Raw genomic sequence first — 19,150 nt, 5'->3', positions numbered from 1 at the left:
ACCAGCAGGTCGAAGGAGGTGATCCTGCCCCTCTACTCTGCTCTCATGAGACCTCACCTGGAGTATTGTGTGCAGTTCTGGTGTCCTCAACATAAAAAGGACATGGAACTGTTGGAACAAGTCCAGAGGAAGCCACGAGGATGATCAGGGGACTGGAGCACCTCCTGTATGAAGACAGGCTGAGAAAGTTGGGGCTGTTCAGCCTGGTGAAGGGAAGGGTGCGTGGAGACCTCATAGCAGCCTTCCAGTATCTGAAGGGGGCCTATAGGGATGCTGGGGAGGGACTCTTCATTAGAGACTGTAGTGATAGGGCAAAGGGTAACGGGTTAAAACTTAAACAGAGGAAGTTTAGATTGGATATAAGGAGGAAGTTCTTTACTGTGAGGGTGGTGAGGCACTGGAATGGGTTGCCCAGGGGAAGCTGAGAATGCTCCATCCCTGGTGGTGTTCAAGGCCAGGTTGGACGAGGCCTTGGGTGACATGGTTTAGTATGAGGTGTCCCTGCCCATGGCAGGGCGTTGGAACTTGATGATCTTAAGGTCCTTTCCCACCTAACTATTCTATGATGGAGGAAAAAGTAAGCATCTCAGTAAAGTGATGGATTACTGCTCAGGTGGGGAGTTTTGTTTTGTTGAGTTTTTTAATATGATCATTACTGGTGGCAACTGAAAGCAGCACTGAGATGCAAAATGTCATTTGAACAAACAATAAATAGCGTATCTATGAAAAGGAGATAGTATTTCATGGAGCTGTCAGAATGGCACAGCAAAGCAGAACTGTAAGTTAAACAGCTGCAGGTTCTTAGGCTGGTCACTCTAGAGGCGATAAACAAGGTTTAATTAATACCCAAAGATAACTTCACATAACAGGTTTTTTTCACTACATTTTCAAAATGGGGGGATCTCTGCACAGGCTGATTGGACAGAAAGAGACTTTGCCTTTCTTTCAGTCCAATATAAAAAAAAAAAAAAAAAGAAAAAGAAAAGAAAGTCATGATGAGAGGCAAAGATTCTTAACTAATGAAGTCTATATGCTTGTTTATCTGTTTTCTTCTCTGAGGGACGTCATAGTGATTTTATGATGCTGCTAAGGAGAAATTTTGGCTTGTATTGGTTTGGAAACAGAAATTCTTTGCATAACATAGTCATTAACTAGCCGAGCTAAGAATTACTCAATGTTAACCCTGACCTAAACGGATTGGAAACAATTATCCCTTGGTACTAAGAGCTTTTTCATTCAGTAATCAAAAAAGCTATTTTCCACACTGGACAACACTTTAAAAAACAACAAAACAACAGCACAAACATGTTTTCCAAACCAGCCTAAATACAAAAAGTGAGCATTTACCCTAAAAGCAATTTGTTTAAACTGATGCAACATCAACTCTCATAATATATTTGGATCTATTTCAGCAATTGTTAAACGGCGGGTCTTGGATCTCAGAGCACTTAAGGGCTGCTGTGGCAAGTTTGTGCCATCTCATTGCTGTGCTCAGAGAGCGTTGTGTCGTTGGTATGAGGTACAGCTGCAATGTTGGAGGGCCAAGCACGCAGAATGGGGCTTGGCTACGGTTCTTGCTGCCCCCACCACAGCACAGATGTGCACCCTTTTCTCCTTGTAGTAAATGCTTGAGCCACCGCCAGCAGCAGGGAGTTCCCCTCTTCACAGGGAATCGTTCACGGTGTCTCTCTGGTCTAGTTAAAAGAGTAAGCAAGAAGTCCAGGGTTTAGTATCTCTGTGTAAGATATTAACACTGCAAGAGCTTGGTTTGCAAAAACAGAGGTTTCAAACAGAAGTGTTAAGTAACGAGTCAAGGTACAGGATGAAGAAAGAGCTCCCATCTTTTCAAAAACTGCTTATTTCATATCCTCACGCAAAACTAGCCACATCTTTTGGGTATTTTGAAACGAACATTTTTTTCTTTACCAACTGACAGTGAAACGAGTTTCCTATGATTTAAATGTGTAGTAAGAGGATGACACACAGGATTTCTGGCAAGAAGCTGTGTTTTGCTTTCCATCTCAAACCACAAGATCTCATAGTGAGCTCAGGACATCACTGGGTGGCAGGTGCCCCCATCCAGGGCTGGCAGGACAAGAGGCCACGGTGATGTTCTTGGAGAGTGCACATGCACAGCCCCTGCTGGGGCTGCAGCCATGGTCAGTGTTGGACAAGCCCTGCAGGATGGTCTGGTCTGCCGAAACAAGGGTTTGAATTTATTTCTAGCCAGGACCAAGAAAGGATTTTAGTCCAGATTAGAGAATTTCTCTTAGCCTGTATAGGAGAGTTTATTGGCCTTGTGGGAAGAATGGTTGAGTTGGGGGACAGACCAGGAAGGAAGCTGGACTTCATTAAACTGCAGAGATGTTGATGGAGATGTTTGTGAAACAGAAGCAAAATGAGTTGTATTAGGAGGGAAGAGTGAGAGTGAAGGACAGAGCCAGCTAGGAAGGAGGAACTGTTCACATAGGCAGCAAAGTGAGGGACAACAAGCATATGGGAATGTTGCCTTCTTTCTGGATTTCACACCGTGGCTTACACAGCTCCCTCCTAAGGTGAGTAAGACACAGCAAATAGAACATAACCCCACTGCAGATAGCTTCACTTCACCAGATGAGGTTAACTGCTTACTCTGTTTTTTCCTTTTAACATTGCTTGTTTAGAAATTTTGCCTGGAAACCACAGGGGAAGCAAGAGAGTCTTGGCAAAGGATGGCACAGTTGAAAAGCATCTTCCCTGAGCTCCCTGTGCTCATCCAGATGCACTGCACACAGAGCAGAGAGCACAGCAGTGACCTTTCTTCTGCAGCCTGGAGCTGATGACTCTGGGCTTGTTCACGGGGGGGGGGTTGGTGCAATGGAGGAAGGTTATTTCAGTCTGTTGATCGTTGCCAAGAAAACCTTTCAATAGATGAGTGTGGCAAGTTGACCCTGGATGGACGCCAGGGGCCCTCCAAACTGCTCTATCACTCCCCTCGTCAGCTGGACAGAGAGAAAATATGACAAAAGGCTCCTGAGTTGAGATAAGGACAGGGAGAGATCACTCAGCAGTTACCATCATGGACAAAACAGACTCAACGTGGGGAAGCTATTTCAATTTGTCACTAGCCAAATCACAGCAGGATAAAGAGAGGTTAAACCCAAATTCTAAAACACCTTCTCCACACCTTCTCCCTTCTTCCCAGGCTAAACTTCACTCCTGTTTTCTCTACCTCCTCCCCTGCAGCAGTGCAGGGGGACAGCAAATGTGGGCTGTGGTCAGGTTCATCACACTTTGCCTCTGCTGCTCCTTCCTCCTCAGGGGAGGACTCCTCACACTCTTCCTCTGTTCTGGTGTGGTGTCTCTTCCACAGGGCGCAGTCCTTCGGGATCAGACTGCTCCAGTGTGGGTCCCCCATGGAGTCACAAGTTCCACCACCAAGCCTGCTCCAGTGTGGGCTCCTCTCTCCATGGGGCCATAGGTCCTGCTTCAGGAGCCTGCTCCAGCATGGGCTGTGCATGAGGGCACAATCCCTGCTCCAGTGTGAAGTCTTCCAGGGGCTGCAGGTGGATCTCTGCTCCACCATGGATCTTCATAGGATGCAGGGCACAGCCCTCCTCACTATGGGCTGTACCCTGGGCTGCAGGGGAATCTCTGCTCTGGCTCGTGGAGCACCTCCTGCCCTCCCTCTGCACTGACTTTGGTGTTTGCAGGGACATTTCCATCACATATTCTCTCTGGCTGCAGTTCCTATTGGGCAGGTTTTCTACTCCAGTTCTTACATATGCCTTGGCCAGTGGTGGGTCCATCTTGGATCCAGACAGCATTGGCTCCATCAGACATGGGCTAAGCTTCTGGCAGCTTCTCACAGAAGCCACCCCTATGGCCTCTCCACTAGCAAAACCTGGCCATGCAAACCCAATACAATAAGAAATTGGACAAGATTGCTTCCAAATTCTTCCTCTGTTGGAGCTTGGTTGTATTTTATTTCATTGTGTAGCAATCCTGGCCCAGTCTCAGAGTGGTGGTTTTGAATTTTGGATAATTGCCCTGTACGTGGTCGGATGGGAACCCCTCACCATGTCCCCATGCACTGCATGTACCAGAGGATTTTTACTCTCCACAGGAGATGGAGTTGTAGGAGAGGGAAAATGTTACATGTTTCACAATACTTAATGTACTGTGACTCAAAGACCATTGGGGTCTCATTTTGGCTTCATTCAGCCCATAATTAATTCCTCCTTCCTTTCTCTAAAAGTCATGGGTGGGTGACACCATGTTGCACACTGCAGATTGTTCTGTGACACGGCTCATACTCAGGCTGTGGCTGGAATTTCTCAATTTAGAATGGAACAAAATAGGTTCCAAAAGCAAAGCAAAGGGTTGGGGATTTGTGGGTTAGTTTTGGGGGTGTTTGTGGTGGGTTCCTTTTGTTGTTGTTGTTTTCTGGGGATTTCTCCATGTGGGTTCTTTCTGCAGCTGTCCCACAGTTAGGAAAAACAATCATTCCCACAGCCCTTAAAGACGCTGCAAACACTGTGGACAGCAGTTGACTCCCTCAGGCAGCTGTCAGGGCCCTGAGGGCAGCAGTAAACCTTCCTGACCCTCACCAACCTCCCACAAAGACCTCCCTGACAGCCATAGAGCCCTGAGAGAACTCAGGGGATGGACACAAGGATGGAGGCCATTTCCCTGCTCAGGAGGACCAATAAACAGGAGCTGCCCTATGGGCCTGGCGCCCAGGAGGATGTACATGGATGGAGCAAAGGATGACGTGGAGGTTCGTCACCCATGAGACACAGCTGATGGGTAAGATGCCTGTAGGTAAGGTGCCCAGGTAGCACCTGGACACTTAGCTCCCTGGTCCTTTGTGGATCTCTACAATTTGCTCTGTTAGTAGCTTCATGCAGAAAACACATGCAGGGGTTGAGAGTGGGAACCCCGGGGGGGAAGGAAATGAAAAAAAAAATGCAGAAGATATTTGAAGGGAATGTAAAAGCACAGCAAACTGTGCTTTTCTGATGATTACAAACCCAGCGTAATACAGAAATCCTCTCTTTGCTTCTCGCAGTTATCTTTCTGTTACAGAGGCAGTTTGTTAAACTTTCATATCACTGACAGTCATGACCTAGCCAATAGCCTGACCCTGGGAAAGCTCCACCTCAGGTCTGAAGCTCTTAGAGATTAAAATGATGCCTGGCCAGAAGTCAATATTAAAATGATCGCCAGCAACACACTCCACACAGTCTCATGGATGTGACTGCTCCCGTCACCGTAGTCCAATGCAGGACAACACCTGGTTGAAAGGGTCACCGGCTGAGTTTGTGAGCCATTGCTGTTACTCTACTATGGATGCAGTAGAGATGTAAAAAGAAGAGTGGATGGTAACAGCTAAGCAGAGATATAAAGATGCAAAAACAACAGCAGTAAATCTTCAGACAGATGGACAAACCCAAATTTTGTCCTTATAGTACCATATGGGGAACGGTGTTTTTTTTTTTTGCAATGACATTGTCTGTTTATACAATCTTTACAACTGTTTTAGAAAACACCTGTGGTCCAAAAGCACTGAGATAACCCAGCGAAGACTGGACTCACAGACCTGTTGGTGAGCTCTCAGGCTGCATCACCAGGTCACTCAGGATCTTAGTCCTGCTGAATCTTCTGAGTAAAATTTATCATCTTCGGTTTTCAATCCAAAGCCACAGCCTTTAGCAAAAACAACATCTGGGCAAGCCAAGCTGAAAGCCTTTTCGTGGAGCAGCTCTGGGAGCGAAGGCAAAGGGCGATAGTGCAGCCAGCGGTGCCATCTAGCTGCGGGGCTGCCTCCGCGTGATGCTCGTCGAGGTGGTGGGACTTCCTAAAACAGCTGCTGGTTATTACTGCTTCTGCTGGAAAACAGGTCTGTTTTCACTCCAGGCATGAGATGAAACGCTGGTGTTCTTGCACAAGTTGTGTTTTATTATACTTTCAGTTTATTCTTGTTTTATTCATCCTGCCTCTCTGCTTTCTTCTGATTTTAAGCAGCTCTGATTTTAGCCAGATGCTGCTGTGATTGCCTCTCTTTCCACCAGTACTGGAAATACTTCCCTTTCGTTCTCACTATCTGCATGCTCTCAGCCACCTTCCCTCTCCCTTTGACCTTCCTAGTAATAAATAGAACTATTAATTTCACAAAACAGAGATGGGCTGCAGTTTCCAGCACCTTTAAAAAAGAAAAACAAGTAGCCAGGCTCATTCCTCAGGCAATCCTGTTAGCCCTGGATTTCAGCAACAGCACAACCGTACCCATTGCCTTTGTCACCTATCTTATGTCCCAATAAGCTGAAAACAAGGAAGAGATTATCTGTCCACACTTTGGTATTTCTCTGCCACTATTCAGAAAGAGTATGCCGAATAACTTAACCAATATGAAAACCTTTCAATGCAGATGAGGACTGCTACACGCAAAATTTTAAAGAGGATTTTATTTTGGAAGCATTTACCTCCCAGCAAACTCCAGGAGCCACAGAAGACCTCCTGGATGCTCACATCATCCAAAGATCTAGGCTCAAAAGCCATCCAACACCTGTGCAAACAGAGCTAATATTACACAGGCAGTGTGCCCTGCTGTAACATCCACAGTGCTGGGCTTCATGCAAAGGACACACATCTTTCCAAGGGGATCCAGTGCAGTGATGTTCAATGAGGACAGTGTACAAACATGGTGAAAAACTAAGATAAAGTCATCTCAGGTCTCACAAGAGCAGCACAGGATGCCTGAGTTTCTGCCATGGTTTTGTTCTGAGGTACTCTGAGCTACAAACTGCCTGGCCAGGGGGCAGATGCTGCCTTCTGATTCATATGTGGCAGATGTGAAATACATGTAACTCAGTTGGAGCTCATTAGCCATCATGATTCCTTTGCCTTTTCCAGGAACTGGTCTATGCCTGCAGAATATGGCCCATGCCTCTGTCACAGTGTGTGAAATGCAGCCAAAAATTCATGGACTGTGCTTGGCACTCAGAAAAGGATTCACTGGGGAGCTGGTGGGCTATCCCTCGAAAATCACATGCTACACAGCATCAGAAGACAGCTCCTCTAAGTTTGCTTTGGGATTGCCAGTGTCTATGCATTCATTCGTCCAGAATATGACAAGGGAGAGGTGGTCATGGTAGTGTGATAAAAGAAGGATGCTGACTTAATGGTAAAGACAGACCAGCCTGAGCTAGCTGGAAACCAGGACGATGCAGGATAAACTGTTGCTAACACATTTGTCAGAAAACTGAAAACCACATTCATTTGAAGAGGATGGATGTGTGTAAATGCAGATAAGCAGAGTTTAGAAAGGAGCTCTGTGAACCACTCTGTCTGAAGACTTTCCGTGCTAGGAAACCCCTTTACATTACGGAGCGTTCATCTTAGCCCATTTCTTCAGTATTGATCCCAGTAATTTCCTTCTGGCCAGGACACAAACCCATGAAAGGAGTTCAGCCCCTGCCTTGAATGTGCATCACTGCCTTTTTTGCACAAAGGGTAATGAAGCATGGTGTTGGGCTGTAACTAGAGGTAGGGCTGCTGGCTTGGCCTTTCATGTTGCAGTGAAACCTTGATCCCTTGCATTGTAAAACCCTATTTGCAAGCACTTACAACATTGCCAAACTATAACCATTTGGAATGAAATTTTCCATGCCAGGTATCTGCCTCAGGCTGAAGCTTTTGGAAAATGTCCACAAACTCAGCCGTTTCCAATAATGAGGGTAAGGAAAAATTCCTTGTTTTGTCCAAGTTAAAAAGCAATTGTGACCTTTTCTTTGAAAAGCTCTGGCACCCCTCTTCCTTGGCGCAAGAACTTGTTAGAGGGTTGCCTTTCATCAGAGATATCCTTTTTGCCCTCCTGAAAATCTTCCCAAATTTGGCTATGTTATATGCCTTTGGAAAGCTGAATTTGCACATGCTCAGTGGATAACTGCAAGATTCCTTTCATTTCAGTGATTGAACCCCTGAAGTTTTCATCCTCCCTGAGCAAGTTTCAACCTCAGGTCAAGCAGGGTTTCCCTTGCAGTTTCAGATGCAGATTTTCACAGCCTACGACAGGGCCAGACACCTGAAAAGAGAGCCAGGAGTCTGTCTCTTCTGTGCTCTCAGTGATATTCATTGGGGTGAGACAACATGGAGGAGAAAAATTCCTGGATTCAAACACAGGATGGACAAAAGCCAGATGTGTGGGTAGTGATGTAACAGGGGAAGACTCAGGAATCTTCCCGACAAGACAAGCAGAATGACATGACTGGGAATGGCACATGAATGTGGAGCAGCAGCGTGGGATGGAGGGTGGAACAGTGGTGGCAGGCAGGGGGATGGTGGCTGTGGAGGATGGGGGAAATGATGATGAGAAGACAGGACAGGACAGAGAAGTCTTCCCTCACTTGAGATATTGGTTCCCTTGAACTAGCCACAGAGCTCAAGGTCAGCATTTTTGCCTGCCACTTCTAATGTGTGAAATGCACAGTCTCAACCCAGACACCAAAACGAATATGTATCCTTTACATTAATCCTCAGAGCTATTCAGTAAAAAGGGAATAATTTCCTTCACCTCTGAGAGAGGCTGTAAAAATGAATTGTATCTGAGAGTCTGACCATAAAGACAGAGTGCCATGATGGAAAACTACATTAGGAAATCAATAATTCTTGCTTTAGGACAAAGCTTGAAGAGCAGGACATAATAAAAAAAAAAAGGTATTTTACAGCCGAGGAAAGAGCTGAAATTCCAAAGCTAACTTTAATTCCAGCATTTCCTTAGCTGGTTGCTGTTAAGACGTCAAGATCAGGTGTTATTGTTGTAATGTTATCTTTTTTACTGTCTAGTTTTCTCATCAGCACTGGCATTGTCCATAGGCACTGACTATGTGCGCCAGCTTGTGCTTTGAAGTGCACAACAGCAACAAACATGGATAACATTACAAGCTGGGATCTGGTGTTGGGACTGGTTATCTAAAGATGAAAAATGGGGCAGAAGTTGCTTGCAAAAGCAAGCAAGAATAGAGCGTATCTTCTAGAAGGCTGCGTTAGGCTGAAGAAAAGAGATAATACTCTGGAAGAGGAGGTGATCCTGGGAAACTCTCCTTTCTATAGCATTTTCTTCAAACATTTTTTTTCAGGGATGCTTGGAAAGATACCTGCTTAGAAGCACATCTATCAGCACATCATTAGATTTAAATTCACTCTATGCGAGCTTGCATTTCACTTCCATCAGAAAATTTTTAGGCATATTAAAACAAAAACTTTGAAAAATCTGACTAACAACTTCGGAAGAGAATTTCTGACCCTTTCACATGTGTGCTGACCCAAGGAAGCATTGCAGACCTCAACAAGCATTTGCCTGAAGTTCTTTGTCCTGTGTTTGCTAAACACTTATGGCTTTGCCATGGGCACCCATACTGTTTCCTAAGACAAGGACAGGGGATGCTGAGGACAACCCCATGCCTTAAACTTGTGAAGACTGAGCTAATGTTAAGAACTTGCTAACAAAAGAATGCTGTTAGCACAGTATGCTCCATACTAAAGAAACAATTCTGTAGCAAAGGGTGTTTCAGTGTTGTAGCAGTCATGTGAAGGGGACTTTCTCATTATTTAACTGACCATGGGATGTCTGTATGTCCTTCTTCAGTGACTGGGCACAAAATTCATGTCTTGGAGGGTGACCTCCATCAAGCCCTGCTATCTCCTGCAGCCTCCCATGCAACAACAATATCCTCAGCCACTTTCTGCTTCTGAAAAAAGCCCCTGTTTTTCTTCAAGGTTCCTTTGAAAACCTCCAGACATCATTAACAGAGGTTAATGGCTGTTTAGCATATGCTAATAGTTCCCAGATGGGAAATGTTGTTCTGCATTGGGTGGGTACAAAGTAAGTGAAGGAGACTTTGAGTGTTACTGAGCAGCTTGACATGTGTCCCGTATCAGCCCTGACACCAGAGAGCCTATCAACATGTCAGCAAACTGGGTAAACCAGAGGGAGAAAGGGCAATTTGTCAAAATACTGATTCAGAAATGAACGCATACACAGTCCTGCCCTCGCCCATACCAGCACGAGGTCAGAGCCAGCCTGAAAGGCTGTTGTGTGCTTTTTTCTCACATTTATTTTTGGGTTAATTTTGACTGCCTGGGAGGTGGTCAAATACTATGTAATGGGAACTACACAAGCACTGAGACTGAATAAGGACACATGTTTTTCTTGTGGGAGACATGTCTTATATATGCAAGAGTGGCAGTAATTACAAGTCAATTTTTACCTTAAGCCATCATGACCAAAGCAGCCTTTGTACCTATTATTTCCCAAGAGGTCTCTGGACCTGGAAGAATTTCATGGCACCTGATTTGCATGCCATCAGGGAGAGGACATTAACCGTACTGAATTTATCTTATCCATAAGCCTATGGGCAAACATATGTGCTTCTCTTTATCCGGTAGAAGAATTACAGAGGGGGAACAGGTTTTTTCTTCCTCACTGTCCTCATTCTTCCACAGTCAGTAAAATTTTTCAAAGTATCAGAAGCTCTGAAGTGCAGGAAACTGCTCACACCACAGTCTGGAGTGTGGGTTCAGCTTGAGTGAGTATTCAGATGCTTCTCCAAAGCTTATCTGGCCTAGCCAAAACCTCCCAAATTTACAAAATTGGGCTGGGCATTTTATGAGAACAGGATGTCTTACAAGATTTTCAGTATTTCCTCAGCTGACTAGAAAATACCGTGAGATCAGCTTGGAAACCAGAATAATTTATTTTGATTAAAAATGGATCACAATGTTGCCAGATCCTAAAAAGATTCAAAGCAAATTGGCTTGTAGAAATCAACTGAAAATGGAGGAGGATGACTCCTTTTATTTTGCCCTCCTTAATTCAGTTTGCTTTTCTCCAGTGGCATCCAAAGTAATTCTACCCTTGGCATGCCACTTTTCCCATTTCAAACCCAACACTCCCCTTGCTCTGATGTCTCCTTGCTGTTGCAGCACCTTCTCTTGAAATGAATTATTAAATTGCAAATTCTAAGGTAGCGATTATTCTTCAAAAGGTCAGGCAGATCAAATGACTTCCACATCAGCTCAAAGCTCCTTCATCAAAAATCAGATGAAAGTACTAGTGTGCCTGAGCCTCATTATAGTCCTGCATCCCAGGTTGCAAAGGCTACCTTTTAGTTTTGAGGTTGAGGATGAGCAGTCAGATGTCTTGAAGGATTTTCCTTTGAGGGTGAGGGTCTGTCTGCTCTTTTGAACACATACTTAGCTTTTCTTTAGCATTTACACTCATTAAGGTGGCCTTTCTGCTGTGTTCACAACTGAGGTGGCTGTATCTCTGCCATAAAAACTGAAATGCCATCTCCCAGCAAAGCCTCAATGAAGCTTTGCCAAGACACATGACTGGCACTGTTTTGCTGAAGAGTAGGTGCAGCAGCTGCATCATACCACTCATTACACCTTCACCTGGCACACACCACCCTTTCTCCTGGGGACATTTCAGTAGCAAAGGTTACTTGCAGTTCTTAGAAGCTTTACCCAGAAGAGGCTATTTTCCTGTTGGTGCCTGTCAGAAGGAACATAGCCACTCTGGTGACTGCAAACACATTAGGTGTAGATGCCAAGTCTGTTGGAATTCAACCTTGCTGTGACCCACAGGATGAGGCCAGGAAGTCTGCAGTGGCTGCTCATACCTGCTCTTCTTCCTATTTTCAGTTTGCTTTTATTATTTGTTTCTCCCCTGATGAGTGGCTTTGATGACTGAGTTGCCCCTTTAATGACCCAATAAATGGTTGGTACCTAATGGTCATCAGCTTTGTACATAAAATGTCACCTTCCCCCATCAGTACCAATGGGGCTTTACAAAGATGATCAGAATAGGGCTGCTTTTGCTCCTGTATTGCCAGTTGGGTGTGCTGCAAGGAAAAGCGTGGATGCATATGTGTACAGCCTCTTCTAGGAAGCAGTAGCAGCAGTGTTAGAGCTTTTTTCACACTCCAAGGAAAGCCAAAGACAACTTTTAAGAATAAAACACAGTGGCTGTGACTACTTCAGTGAAAAGCTGGATCTGGCCAGGCCTGGACTGCATCCACACATCACAGCTAGGAAAGCTGCAGCCCTGCCATAATGAGAAGAAGCAGCCACTGACCCCACAGAGCAAGTTAATGTGTAAAAGCTGCTTCCATATCCTGCTCTGAGCTACAGCTTCTTGGTTTAAAAATCCTGCTCATTTTCAAAACTCGCAGAGAGGAAGTCTCACAGCAGCAAACAGATGACAGAGGAAATTCACTGGCCACTAATGCATACAGTGGAGAATAACTGTACAACAGCATTGTAAGTGATCTTCAATGCTTCTGCCAGTGTTTTTATCTGTACTACCTGGCTTCCTAACAGTGATGTGCTGAAACCCAAAAGATGGTGCAACACCAAGCCCTTGGTAAAACACTTTGGTGGGGGATATTGTTTGGCATGGAGATTAAAGGTGGACAAGTTGTCATGGTTTAACTCCACCTTCACATATGTAAGCCTTCCTTTTCAGGACATCAGAACTAGCCAGTGAGATAGATAGATAGATATATTTATATGAATACATAAATAAATGCAGACTGTTCTGGCAAGAAATTACTAAAAACAAAACCAGAAGCTCCCTTTAGCTAATGGACGAATCACCTCCCCCAGTGCAAATCTGAGACCAATGAGGGTAACTCTGTTGTTGGATAGATAAGCTAGAACAATAGCATCATACTGACCTATTTTAGACACTGCTAAAATCAGGAATGAGATGTTGTGCCACTTGCAACCCCAGAAAGATGATGGAAACATCTAGAAAAACTTCTGGAGAATAATTCAGTGAAAAGGGAAAAAAAAAAAAAAAAATTTGCTGTAAAATTCCAAACCAGTCTATAGAGCCTATTAAATGGGAGGCCTGGGGAAACTTCACTGCAATCTATAGCTTCAGGTGTTAAGAAAGAAGTGTAGGAACACCTTTGAGAGAGGGCTATTTAAACTATCTGAGACAGACTAAGATCCAGTTACTGAAAGTAGGAATAAAACAACTTCAGGTGGAAAAGGAAATAAAGATTTAAGGATGAACAGTTATCCACCAACATGGTAGATAGCTTTGATTCTCAGGGGAATTACACTGCCACCTAGGAGCTCATAATTCATGTAAGCGGATGCCAAGGATTTACTCAAATTCCCTTTTACTATCAAGCCCTGGTACTCCTCAAGCTGTTAGAGAGATGCACCATTCCCTGTACATGACGGTGTCAGAACATAGCAAATAATTGCTGACCACAACAGAGCCTCGGGTCAGATATATCTGAGCACAGTCAAGTCACAGTAGAAGAGCTGCATTGTTTTTCTTCTGCAAGTTGAGATACTAGTGCCTTAAATATGTATGTCTATCCTGCAGTCATTTTCAGACCAAGACTGCCTCCCTCTGAAGAAACCTAGGTGGGGAGAAGACAAAGCTTCAGCAAGGAAAGACAGTTGAAAAGACAATCTTATAAGAAGGTGTTTTCTAGTTTCCCTCTCCATCAGTCCCAGAAGACCTTTTTCAGCAAAGCACAAAGCCTGCCCATGAGCTGGGAGTTTACAGGGCACCACAGCAGTAAGTAAAGTTCAGGAGGCACATAGGAGCTGTTATAGCTGGGATTTCTCCTCAACCAAAGTGTAGTGGAATAAAAAATTTAAAATACCCAGAAAAATTAAAAAAAAAAACAGACAGAGGAGCAAAGGAATTAAAAAATAACCCAGTGGAAGGCTGGACCAGTGTTACCCTGCCTGCCAGATATCTGTCCTGGTTCGTGTTCCTGCTTTTCCTGGTCAGAAAGCCTTGGCAACAAACTTGTTGACCACATTAAGGATCCAGGTGAGTTTTTGGGAAATGGCATTTTTTATGCCCTCAAATGGTACATAAACCTCACAGTTTTTGTGGTAATGTTTAAAAGGGACCTTTTCACTGTGAGCCGATTGTTAACATGGATTTCACACCACTGAAAGAATGTGCGAAGTCTACAAAGAAAGACATTGTCTGCTTTGTTTAACAAATGACATTATTTCCCTTCTGCCTAGCAACCCATAACAGGGAGCTGGAGTAAGCTAGCAGGACAGCATTTCAAACTAGCAGATAGATCTCATGTTCTCATTATGCTTTACAGCTTAGACAAGAACTTGTAAAAGGGTAAAAAAAGAATGGCTCTCTTAATCCAATAACTGAAAGAACTCCATAAACTCAGATGCTTGAACAATTCATCAGATCTATAAGAAAATACAGCTTTCAACAGCATTTCAAAATACATTTTTTGGAAGACTAATTGCTTTGTGCATATTTCCATGCAGACATCAAGATTGTCATCTTACCATGCCCTTAATTTCCACAGTGAGAGCTAATATAATAATGTAATAATGTTACTGTAAACATTAACAGATCCATAAATCTCTGGCATTTTCTCACACTTCTTCATAGTCATCATAATTCCCTTCATGCCTCTTATATGCTGAAACTGAAAGAATGTCAGTATTTTAAAACTTCCTTATTTTATGCCTTGGAGTTATTAGGTTTGCTTACAGCCAAGCCATATGAGTCAGGCTCTGCCACTCATGTAGAAGGTACAACGGGATGAAAACAACAGGCTGGTAAAGGATTAAAACTGTCAGCTTGACCAGGGTATGACTTTCAGATCTCGTACAGTAGCTTGGGGTGAGGATCAGCAACTGGCCACTGGCATTCCTTCAACAGGGCTCAGGAAGGCACCAAGGATAAGGGCCTGAGCTTGGCTGCACCTGCCAAGCAAGGCAGAGGAGACACCAAACAGGTTTTTCTCTGCTCTTTCACACTGACTGTTTCCTCAGCAGTCTGATCCCAGGTTATCTGTTTGCTGAAAGCCAGCCAGAGGGGTCGAGACTGCAGAGCCCTTTGGTGTGCACAGGGTGGGGATAACACACATGACTTGATGCCTTTCCATCTTCTTCCTGGGATGGAAGGGGCAGAGAGGGATTGACTATATTCACATACATCTTTTTTGGTCACTGGATTTAAAGACCTTAGAAGAATCTCCTGTCAGTGAGGTTTGGAACACTCACATGGAATTGGCACTTGGTGCCCCCACAGGAGTCACTGCCAGCAGATGCTGTGACACCTGTGAAGTGTACCTCAGCTCAAGGGGAGACCAGGCAAGTAAATAGAAAAGAAATCCATTGGGGGTTACTAGATACACAGAAAACACAACACAGTTGAGGAAGTTCTCAAGCTGAAGACAGAGGTTGGGAGGCTGCCCCAAGGACACATCCTATTTGCTTTTCCTGACTTTGCTCTTCCCTGTCTATTGCTTGCAGCCACTGCTGGAGACAGGATACTGAGTTGGAGGAGACCTTGGTCTGACCCAGGACAGCTTCTTTGATGAGCATCCTAGTCACAGTAAAGGATCAACTTCATCCCTTTTAAATTAGGAATGATTCAGACTCCCTATTCAGTTATTAGAAAGAGATGAACCTCAGTGAAAGACTCTAGCGAGACTCATCTTCCATTAATCATATAAAAATCATTCCCTCAGAAACCCAGTGTTATGTAGGATGAATATGAGTGCTAATACCATTTTCAATCTTACTGCAAAAATAAGGCATTAAAAAGTAATTTTCAAAGCCTTCATCTCTTGGAGAATTACACATAAAATTTTAAATACCTTATTTTCTCAAATAATTAAAATTATTAAAATAATTAAATAATTAAAAACTTTGACTTCTGCTGTAAATGGTGTAGTATTGTAAAAAACTCATCTGAGAAGACATCTAATGGTATTTTGACAGGAGCAGTTCTTAAATACATAAACAAGTTATTGTTTGTACAGACAAATGTTCTGTTTTCTTGCACAACTCATCTGGTCAGATCAGAACTTTTTTCAGACATATTTTTGTATGCTGTAGACGTACATTACATCATCTCTTGTCTATTACAGGCAAGCTCTAAACGGGCATGACCCTGTGAATTATCACATGGTCCCTTTTACTGATACTGCTTTTTTTATTGCTCTGCCTGAAAAGGCAGGTACCGCATTTACCTCTGCCCAATTAAACAAGTTTCATTACGGACAGGCAAAACAAAGCCCCAGACAACTAAATATCACTCTACAGATGGCCTAGCGCAGCATGTCCCAGCTTGAGCTGTCTGCACCCAGTCAGCCAGAAGACATCAAAAGGTGTTTGCAAAACAGCTAGAAAAAAAATCAATAGAACAAGCATGTATTCAAAGCCACACACACAGGCAAGGCAACAAAATGAGGGGAAATACAAATATTAAATGAGTACTCAAAGCTTGGCCCAACTTTCATTCAATTGTAAGTGAAACCCATTATTGCAATTCAGCACAACATGGCCTCAAATTTATTTTTCTTTTTCCAAAACCTGGGCTAGTTCTGTAGGCTTTTAAGCACTACAACAAAATTTATAACACAAAAAAATCACAGTGTCCAAGTCCTCTTGTAAAAGCTAGAATTTAGAAATCATATTAAAATCTAGGCAAGAAATGCAACCCTCGGGTGTTTGATAATTAAGCAATATGTTTAATTTTTTTTTGTCATGCATAATGCATCTATGTAGAGGGATGTGGAGCATGCACACATATGCAAAGTAGTGGTGAACTTCTCTTCTGTCCCTCACATTGCATGGATTCTGTGATTATTTTAGCAGCAGCATTTGTTTTTCCTTATTTCCATTGTTTAACTGGAACAAAAACAACCTGTAGCCTCACTCACAAAAATCATAAATCTCCCAGTTCAGTAGTCTGTTCAGTCAAATTGCGTTCAAGTTCTTGGGCACTGTGAGAACTCAGGCAGTCCAGGAAGTGTTTATACAGATAAGAGATTTTCAGAGAAGGAGGAAAGACTGTATGTGGGATTTCAGTTATTCTGGGTCTCAGAGCAGCAAAGAGCATGGCAGGGATTGCAAAGAGGACTGTGGATACAATAACATTACGCAGTCTTGCTCCCCTTTTAGGCACCTTCTCCTGCTTGAGATTCCAAGCATATGCACTGGGTAACAGGCTGTGAAGACTTGCTCTGATGTGCATGTCCATATTTGGGACTGAGAGGTCCCTGGCAGAGCCATTCACCTGCCAGCAGCATGATAGTAAGCATCACATCAAGAATGATGAACAGGCAACTTGAGGAGATATGAGCACCTTTTCACGTTGCCCGGAAAGATTATGATGGAAGAATTAAAGAGTTGCATGGCTTATAAACAAAAGCCAGAGTAAACAAAAAGCAATAACTTATCCCTCAGGAGTCATCAATTTCCCCTATTCTCACACCAAGTGCTGCAGCGTCAGAAATCTGTGTGTGCAGCCAGCACCAGGAAATCCTGACTCCTGGGATCTAAAGCTCAAAGGGATCATTAACTGCAGCAGAACAGCACACAGGCAGGAGCAAAGCTGGGAATGAGACACACAGGAGCCTCATGTGGATAGAGGGAACCCTATAAAAAGTATACTAAATGAAAGAGGGCGTCTGCTGCTTTCCCACTGGGAAAGCGAGCCACAGCTTCAGAGGGCAATGGGCAGAGAGAAATGTGAAATAATCTATCAAGGTGCTGAGAACTTCAATTCTGGGGCATTGATTTTATGTGGTTAAATGCAGCAGAGCTTTTAAATAATAAAGAAAATCTTAATATTAAAGGTTTCTTTCAACACATTGAAGGAATACACCACCAAAGTTTCTAAATCAATCTGCTCTGGGAAGCTTTCTGAAGTTGCTGAATCTCATGTAAGAGCGCAGGGGTACAGCAACAGAGGCTGCCTTCCTGCTTGCACACACTAAGCAAGTAATCTAATTAAATGCAAGTAATACAGGAAGTTTCCTTAACCCAGCCAGGGGACATGTTGTGATCCTGAAAGGAAGGTGCTGAAAGAGCATAAAAATTGCATAAATTCCCAATTTCATGGTCCCTGTAAAAGTTGTTAAGAGCTAGGTAAACAAACTTATTTTCCCAGTAGCATTAATGTAGTGGGAAGTGAAAGGATTAGTTTGATTTAACTTGTGACAGAACGCTTATAACCCATGCTGAGGGCTTAGGCCTTGCAGATGGGGTGTTTTCAAAGCATAGCTCTTACAGGCATGTTGCCTCGGCTGTTCAAAACTGAGAGTTTCTAAGGACATTTCAAGGTGTCTGGTTGGAATGCCTGCTTGGAGATCAGCAGCTTCCACACAAGCAGGGCTGCCCAATGACGTTCAAGAGCAAAGGTTGAAGTCACTGTTGGTAGAATAATGTAGATAAATAGAAAGGATGTGAAGATGAAATAAGAGTACCAAAGGAGAGTACAGAATCACTTGGGAAAGCCTTGCCCCTTGATTCGTGTAACTAAATAGCACAAATGTAAACACAAGGTTTCTAGGTTTGCTATTTGGATTTAGCAAATGTCTACTCATATACAAAAGGATGTAAAAGTCTACCCAAGTATTTGGACCAAGGAGCTATCAAACATATTCCAGAAGAGGTAACTGGGGGACAATAAGGCTGGGAGCAAAAAACTTTGCAACAGGAAATACGTGTATAAAAGGCAGGTATTGTATTTGATTGACTAGGGACTTAGGTTGAGTTATGATACACAAAGTCCTTAAAGCAATGTACAGCTGCAGACAAAAGCTGCTTTTGAGCCAATACCAACCTTATTACACTCTTCATTGAGAGAGATGAGGTTTTAGTTCATCAATTCAAAATATGCTTTTAGGGGTGAATCTCATGTTGTTGCTTTCCTAGATCAACTTCACTGTAATTGTCTCCTTTATACAATTGAAATGAAATTGCTGGTTATCCTAGACAGCCTCCCAAGGTCCATCATGAGCTCCCAGCTTGCTTTGAGGTGGCTTTGAGGTGACAGCTTGCTGAGCTATCTAGACACAGGCAGGCCCAATTTCTTATGGCAGGTAAAAAAAAGGGTAATAAAAAGCCAGGCTCTCAGGTAGTTCATAGTAGACTCATCTTCTCTAGACTGGCTACAGGGCCAAGGACAAATGCAAATGGATCATTTAGTCTATGTGCAGATATGTTCTGCATATACCACTAGGTTTTCTCAGGATTTGCCTTGTTTTGTGGGGGAACCAGGTGCACTGGGGATTAGCAGACATGATTCCCCATACCCTTTCATGCTGCTCTTCTCTGCTAGCTGCATGCAACAGGGCACCCA

The sequence above is a fragment of the Pezoporus occidentalis genome, unplaced genomic scaffold (genome assembly GCF_034315485.1).
Source record: "Pezoporus occidentalis ecotype Australia unplaced genomic scaffold, CSIRO_AGI_Poc_V1 ctg162, whole genome shotgun sequence".
Taxonomy (NCBI): domain Eukaryota; kingdom Metazoa; phylum Chordata; class Aves; order Psittaciformes; family Psittacidae; genus Pezoporus; species Pezoporus occidentalis.
The sequence above is the reverse complement of the archived record's forward strand: the minus strand, read 5'-3'. Positions refer to the sequence as shown.